Below are 7,026 nucleotides of genomic sequence, written 5' to 3' on the forward strand. Positions count from 1 at the left end.
ATACTGATGAAAAGTGAGCAAAAATATTTCAACAGGTTTTGAAACCATGGTTAAGGATCAGAGTAGCAACCTTTGATTAACCACGTATGCAGAGGTGGTCCAAAAGGCTATGATAATTGAGGGGGAAAGTGAGTAGAGCCTGAAGGAGAAAAACAACAAGAAAAGAAAGTTTAGTGCATCGTAAGAAGGGTCGGGACAAGGAAGTCAGAATCCGAGGAATGTTTAGAGGCTAGGGTTTCAGCCCCGTGATGGGCCCGAAAATTTTAAGAAAAAGGAATCTGGAAGCAAGGCTCAAGAAAATCGACCGCAAGGGCCCAATGGACAGAGAACCCCACAATCATCAGTTCCAAAATGCAAACTCTGCACAAAGAGGCACACTAAAATTTGCAATAAGGCAAATGTTGTTTTCTTTAAGTGTAATACTAAAGGGCATTATACGAATGAGCGTTGGAATGCAAAATCTAATATCACTTGTTACAAGTGCGGAAAAGCAGGGCATGTTTCTCGAGAATGCAAGTCTACGGAAAATAACAAGTTGATGCAGTTAACTGCAACTCCTCACTCTGTAAACCAGGTTCCAGTTATGCCACTTTCAATGTTTCAATTGCCCTCAAGTCAACCCATGATATCTCCTACTCCAGTCTACTTTAATCCAACCTATACAGCTCAAGCTAGGACCTTCAATATTAATTTAAAGGATGTTGTTCAAAGTTCAGATGTGGTGGTAGGTACGCTCTCTATCAATGCCATTAATGCAAAGGTGTTAACTGATTCTTGTGCAATGAGATTTTTTATATCTATGGATTTTGCTGATAAGTTGGGATGTGAAACTAAACCATTGCATAAATCTTTAACCATCATCTTAGATAATCAAGATATAGTGTTAGTAAGTCATGTTTTTCATCAGTGTGAAATAGAGATATTCGGATACCTTTTTCCTGTCACCCTTATACCCTTTCAACTTGCTGAATTTAATATTATCTTAGAAATTGATTGTTTAATTGAGCATAAAGCGCAAATAGATTGTAAGGGTAAGAAAGTAATTCTAAATTCTCCTCTTGGGAAGATAGTAGTATTTAAAGGGAAAAAATAAGTTAAGACTATTATAACCATGATTGAAGCAAAAAGATTGTTAAGGAAGGGATGTGAAGCGTATCTAGCTCATGTAATTGATAGGAGTAAGGATTCACTGAAAATATAAGATATCCCAGTAGTTAATGAGTTTCCCGATGTATTTCCCGATGAACTTCCAGGATTACCACCAGTCTGTCAGATAGAAGTCACTATAGATCTAGCTTCCAGCGTAGAACCCGTGTCAAAATCCCCTTATAGAATGGCGCCAACCGAAATGAAAGAGTTAGCTAAGCAGCTGCATGAATTACTTGATAAAGGAGTGATAAGGTCGAGTGTATCTCTCTAGGGTGCTCCGGTACTGTTTGTAAAGAAAAAAGATGGCAGTATGAGGCTCTATATAGATTATTGAAAATTAAACATATTGACAATCAAGAATCGATACCCTTTACCGCGAATTGACGATCTATTTGACCAACTCAAAGGAGCCACCTACTTCTCTAAGATTGATTTGCGATCGGGATATCACCAATTGAAAATCAAGGAGAGAGATGTACCAAAGACCGCATTCAGAACAAGATATAGGCATTATGAGTTTTTAGTAATGGCAATTGGATTGACAAATGCACCAGCCACTTTCATGGATTTGATGAATTGAGTTTTTAAGAAGTATGTGGATAAGTTTGTTATAGTATTTATAGATGATATTTTGATATATTCTAAGATGGAAGCCGACCATGTAGAACATCTAAAAATAGCTTTGGAAGTGTAACATCACCCAAATCTGGTATGTCAGCAAGAAGCTGTTGAGAAATAATTAATATTGCGAGTTAAAGTTTTATGAAGGATTGTAATGTTGAGAGGTCAACATGAGAAATTGGAAGTGCGATACTTGAAAAGTGTCATTATCTGTTCCTTAGCGTGATTCTGAGAACATAATTCTTTTAAGGGGGAATGATGTAATAATCGGGAAATTACGATTGTTTTATATTATATTAAATGAGTATAAGTTATGATTGATCAGAAAATGCTAGTTGTTATGTGCTATATATATGTAGTGTGGTTCAAGATATTTTTTGCATATTTTATTACATGTTAAATGTGTTTATTGAATATTATGTTATCGAGAATCAATTTTAATAGCCGTTATTGCATGAGGGTGCTTGACCTTATTTCGCGTAATACGATAATTATTATATTGATTTTCAGAACATCTAGATAATTTAGAATATGTTTCGTCTCATGAAAAATGATTTTTTCCGGGCACGGGACGTCAAAGCCCACAAAAATCGTATATTTATTTTTATAAAATTATGGGACTGTCAAATATTCAATATTTTTGCATTTTTGGATTATTCGTAATTTTTGGAAAATTTTGACATAATTTTTTTATTTATTGGATTAAAATTATTCCCCATTAATTATTAATTTTGGGCTAATTATTTTTATTAATTGATATAATTAGGCCCTAAATAATTTTGGGGGTATTATTTTTATAATTATAGATAGAATTCATTTATTATTTAATTATTATTTAATTATATAAAAATCAGAAAATATATTAAAAATTCAGAAATTCTCTCAAATTAGGGTTCATGTTCTTTAATTTGTGCAAAGATCAAACAATGATTTTGGAGTGATCTGGAAAGCAAAGTAGGTCGTATTTGTAGTTAAATTGAAGCTCTTGAGATGGTCTATCCAATTATATCACCAAATCATACCTCAAGTTAATGGATTTTAATTTCAAATTTTAAGGTTTATGGGTCGAATTGGGGCTTTTTGATTCTGGGGTTATTGATTGATTTTGATACTTGATTGAGAATCCTGAAGTGATTTGCAATTGATTCGTATATTTAATCGTACCAAACGACTCCCGGAGCAGTATCGTCGAGTTTATGAGTTTTTTTTAAAATTTTTGATTCGATTTTCTGTTCTTATTGTTGATTAGTTGTCAATATGAATATAGGGGTTTGATTGTATGTATTAAAAGCTTTGTTTTTAAGTATTAATTGTTCAATTTGGTTCAAAAACGGGGAAAGTCGAAGTTTGGTTGGAGCTCTCGTCGGCGTTACTTCGATTTTGACAAAGATGAATATAGGCGGATTGGTGGTGATTGTTAACGTCCATTTCGTGTTGCTTGTGTGATTTTGAGCATGAACGAACAGAAAATTGGGTCAAATGGTGCACCATGGCTGCAGAACGGGGCCGCCGAAATTGTTCGGAGGTCGTCGGTTTTTCGATCGGATTCCGGAAACCTAAATTCCGGTGACCGGACTTCAAACCCAGTTTGTTGTTCTTCATGACCCGTTTTAGTAACCCTTCAACCCGTTTTTGATCTGTATTTCCCCAACTGAATTTATTGCCCAGTAAAGATATAATTGTTTAAGGGGGATTGGATACAATTGTATAAATGTTTCGAACAAGTAATAAAATATAACAGCTTTTTATATATCTGATAAAAACTGTAACAAAATCCTCTCAAGAAATACTGATGTTCTTGAGAGCTGCTAGGTTGAATGATCCTTGAGTGTTTTTCACTAAGTGATGACCTAAACTATGTGTATATACTACACAGCTACAACAAATTAATCTAAGATATGCATTATCAAAAACTAACTGAAACTGATACATATCTTAAACTAAACAGAAAAAGTCCTATCTCTCAGACGTAACAGATATCTGCTCCACATTATAAGGGACATAACAAATCCTCTAATGCTGACTGTCTTCAAATACTGATGTCATACAAATCCTGATGACATACCAAATCCTAACGGTACATCAGATCCTGATGACATACGAACAGCCAGATCCTGAGCTTCTTCTGATCATTGAGAATTCAATATGTAACAGAATTTACAAGAACTGTTTCTGGAATTATTTTTTTAAAAAAAATTATTTTAAAATCCAAAAATCCATTTTAAATTCAAAATTAATTTGGTTAATTATTTTAAATAATTAACTAAATTATTTTTATTTCAGAAAATTATTTTCTTTATTATTTCCAAAAATTCAAAATTTGATTTAGTTATTTATAATTTATTTTAGTTAATTATTCATTGATTTAATTAATTAATTAATTCGTTTATTCAATTAATTTTATCATAATAGTTAAATAAAATGTAATTATTTATAATTAAGCCAAATAATGATTTAAAAATTATTTTGAGCTTTTAAAAGTTATATAAAGGTATTTAAAATTTAATTAATTGAATTATTCTTATTTTTTTCATAATAAATAGACCGTTCGCCCGTTTAATACGAAACGAACGCGTCTAGACATAGAATAATATTATGCTTCCATTAAAAATAATTTCGAGATATAAATATTTCATTTTGAAATGTCGCTTGTATATGTAAACGTTTCTGATTCGCGTAACTATCGAAAAGTTGTATCTAGACTCGATTTTAGTTTTAAACATATCGAGTCGAATATTTTGACGAACTGAATCATATGTTACATTAATTATGTGATACATGCCTTATGTGTTTATGTATTATATTAATTGTGAGTCCACGTGTCTTTTAAATATTATATAATTAAATGTGATCCTTATCTGTTGTTATCGGGTGGGTAGACGATAAGGATAACGTATAGAGTAGACAATTATATATTGTCGGTTAATTAAAATAGTGTCTTTTATAATAGATACGTATAGTTCGAGGCATTCAAAGCCAGACAGTGATAGTAAAAGTAAAGCCTGATTTTATGTGGTAATGAGATGAGTGAATACATAGTAAAGGTGAACATAGAATGGTGGTTGAAATCTAGAAAGCGGATCAATTGAGGCAAGTATTTCTTCCCTATTCTAAATTTAGAATAGTTAAATGTTTTACACTTCACTGCAATAAATCTTGATTATGTTAGTATCCCTTATTCTTGTTCTTTTACTCTGATTTATGATCTCTTGAGCAAATACCTGTTGTTCTTGGTTAATTGCGAACCCTGAATCATGATGTTTTTAAATCAAAATGATTTAACATCAAAATACTCTACAAATTGGATGGTTACGATAAGGGCCAGGGATGGACCGGACCCTAAGGGTCGGGGATGGACCAGACCCTTTGTTTATGAAGGCTAAAAATAGGTCTAGGTACATCAATATGATGTGGGTCTATGTGGTTGGGCATAGGTCCGTATTATATTCTGACTGATCAACAGAGTATAGTATTGTGTTGATTCTAGTGTCCAGTCTAATTTATTGTTGATCGCCATTAACAGCATTCCTTCTTGTAATTTTATGATTACAAAACCGAACAAAAAATTAATTCAGGAGATGAATCAGGGAACTGTTCCTTGATATTTGATCTATGATTGAGGGCTAACAAGGGCCGATGTTTTATTTTCTTAACTGTTTAAATAAATAAATATGTTTATAAAATCATTTAAAGATTGTTTCCGGGAGTTTCTCTTGATATTGATACCTGGAAACCAATTATGATACTTGCTGGGCATATTCGGCTCACTCTTGTTTTATAAATTATGTCAGAGTGAATAAGATGAGGAGGTTAGTAAATAGGTAATAATATTTGAGTAATTGTTATAAAATTTAAATGTTTAGATTCTTGTTTCATACCATAACCTGTAACGATCCAAAATTGAGGGGTTATCTGTATATTTATTTTAATATACAGGTTCGTATTATTTAAAGTTGTTTGATGACACCCAATCCTGACCCCGGATTTGGGGGATGTTACAGGAAGTATTACGGAAGGAGAAGTTATATGTGAAGTTTTTGAAATGCGAGTTTTGGATGAGAGAGGTTCAGTTCTTAGGGCACATTGTCAATAGTGAAGAGATACGAGTGGATCCCTCAAAAGTAGAGGCAGTGATGAATTGGGAGAGGCCAAAGAAACCAACTGAAGTGAGAAGCTTTATGGGATTGGCCGGGTATTGTCGAAGATTTTTTAAAGATTTTTATAAAATTGCGGTGCCATTGATCAAGATGGCCCAAAAAAATGAGAAGTTTGAGTGGACTGAAAAATGTGAAAGAAGTTTTCAAGAATTGAAACAGAGGTTAGTTACAGCTCCGATTTTAAGAAAAAGATGCTTCGGCGGCCTCGAATAGGAAGGCGTCGAGATCCTCCCTCTAATAAAACTCCTCTGATCTTGTACCCAAAGCTTTGCCTAATGACCAAGGAGAGTTTGTGATATATAGTGTTGCGTCCCATAAATGATTAGGTGTGTTTTAATGCAACATGGGAAGATAATAGCTTATGCGTCAAGATAACTCAAACCTCGTGAACAAAAGTATCCTATGCATGACTTAGAACTAGCAGATATAGTTTTTGCTTTGAAACTTTGGAGACATCATTTGTATGGAGAAAAATGCGAGATTTCACGGATCATAAGAGCTTAAAGTATATCTTCACACAGAAAGAATTGAATATGAGACAGAGGCGATGGTTGGAGTTAATAAATGATTATGATTGCACTATCAGTTATCACCCTGGAAAGGCGAATGTAGTTGTTGACGCCTTGAGTCATAAGGAGAGGTTGAATGTCTTAACAATGACCAAAGAGCTGTCAAGGGGATTTGAGAAGATGTAAATTGAGATTTGAGCCCCGGGTTCACCAACTGAAATAATTTATACGATGACTTTCCAACCGGAACTGGTAAATAAGATCAAGAGATTCCAAGAAGAAGTAATGGATTAGAAAATGAATGATTCGACGGGAGAGGAGATCTGTACACAGAATGACAACCAAGGAATTCTAAGACTTTCTTCAAGAATATGGATACCGGATGTGGAGGAGTTAAAGAGTGAGATCTTGCATGACGCTCATAACTCAGAATATTCAATTCACCCAGGAAGCACTAAAATATACCAGAATCTGAAACAAAACTCTTGGTGGCGAGACATGAAAAGGGAAATAGCTCAATGGGTTAGTAGATGTTATACTTTCCAGAGAGTGAATGTTGAATACCAGAGGCCGAGTGGATTGATATAACC

Source organism: Apium graveolens, chromosome 3 (genome assembly GCF_009905375.1).
Source record: "Apium graveolens cultivar Ventura chromosome 3, ASM990537v1, whole genome shotgun sequence".
In the NCBI taxonomy this organism is placed as follows: Eukaryota; Viridiplantae; Streptophyta; class Magnoliopsida; order Apiales; family Apiaceae; genus Apium; species Apium graveolens.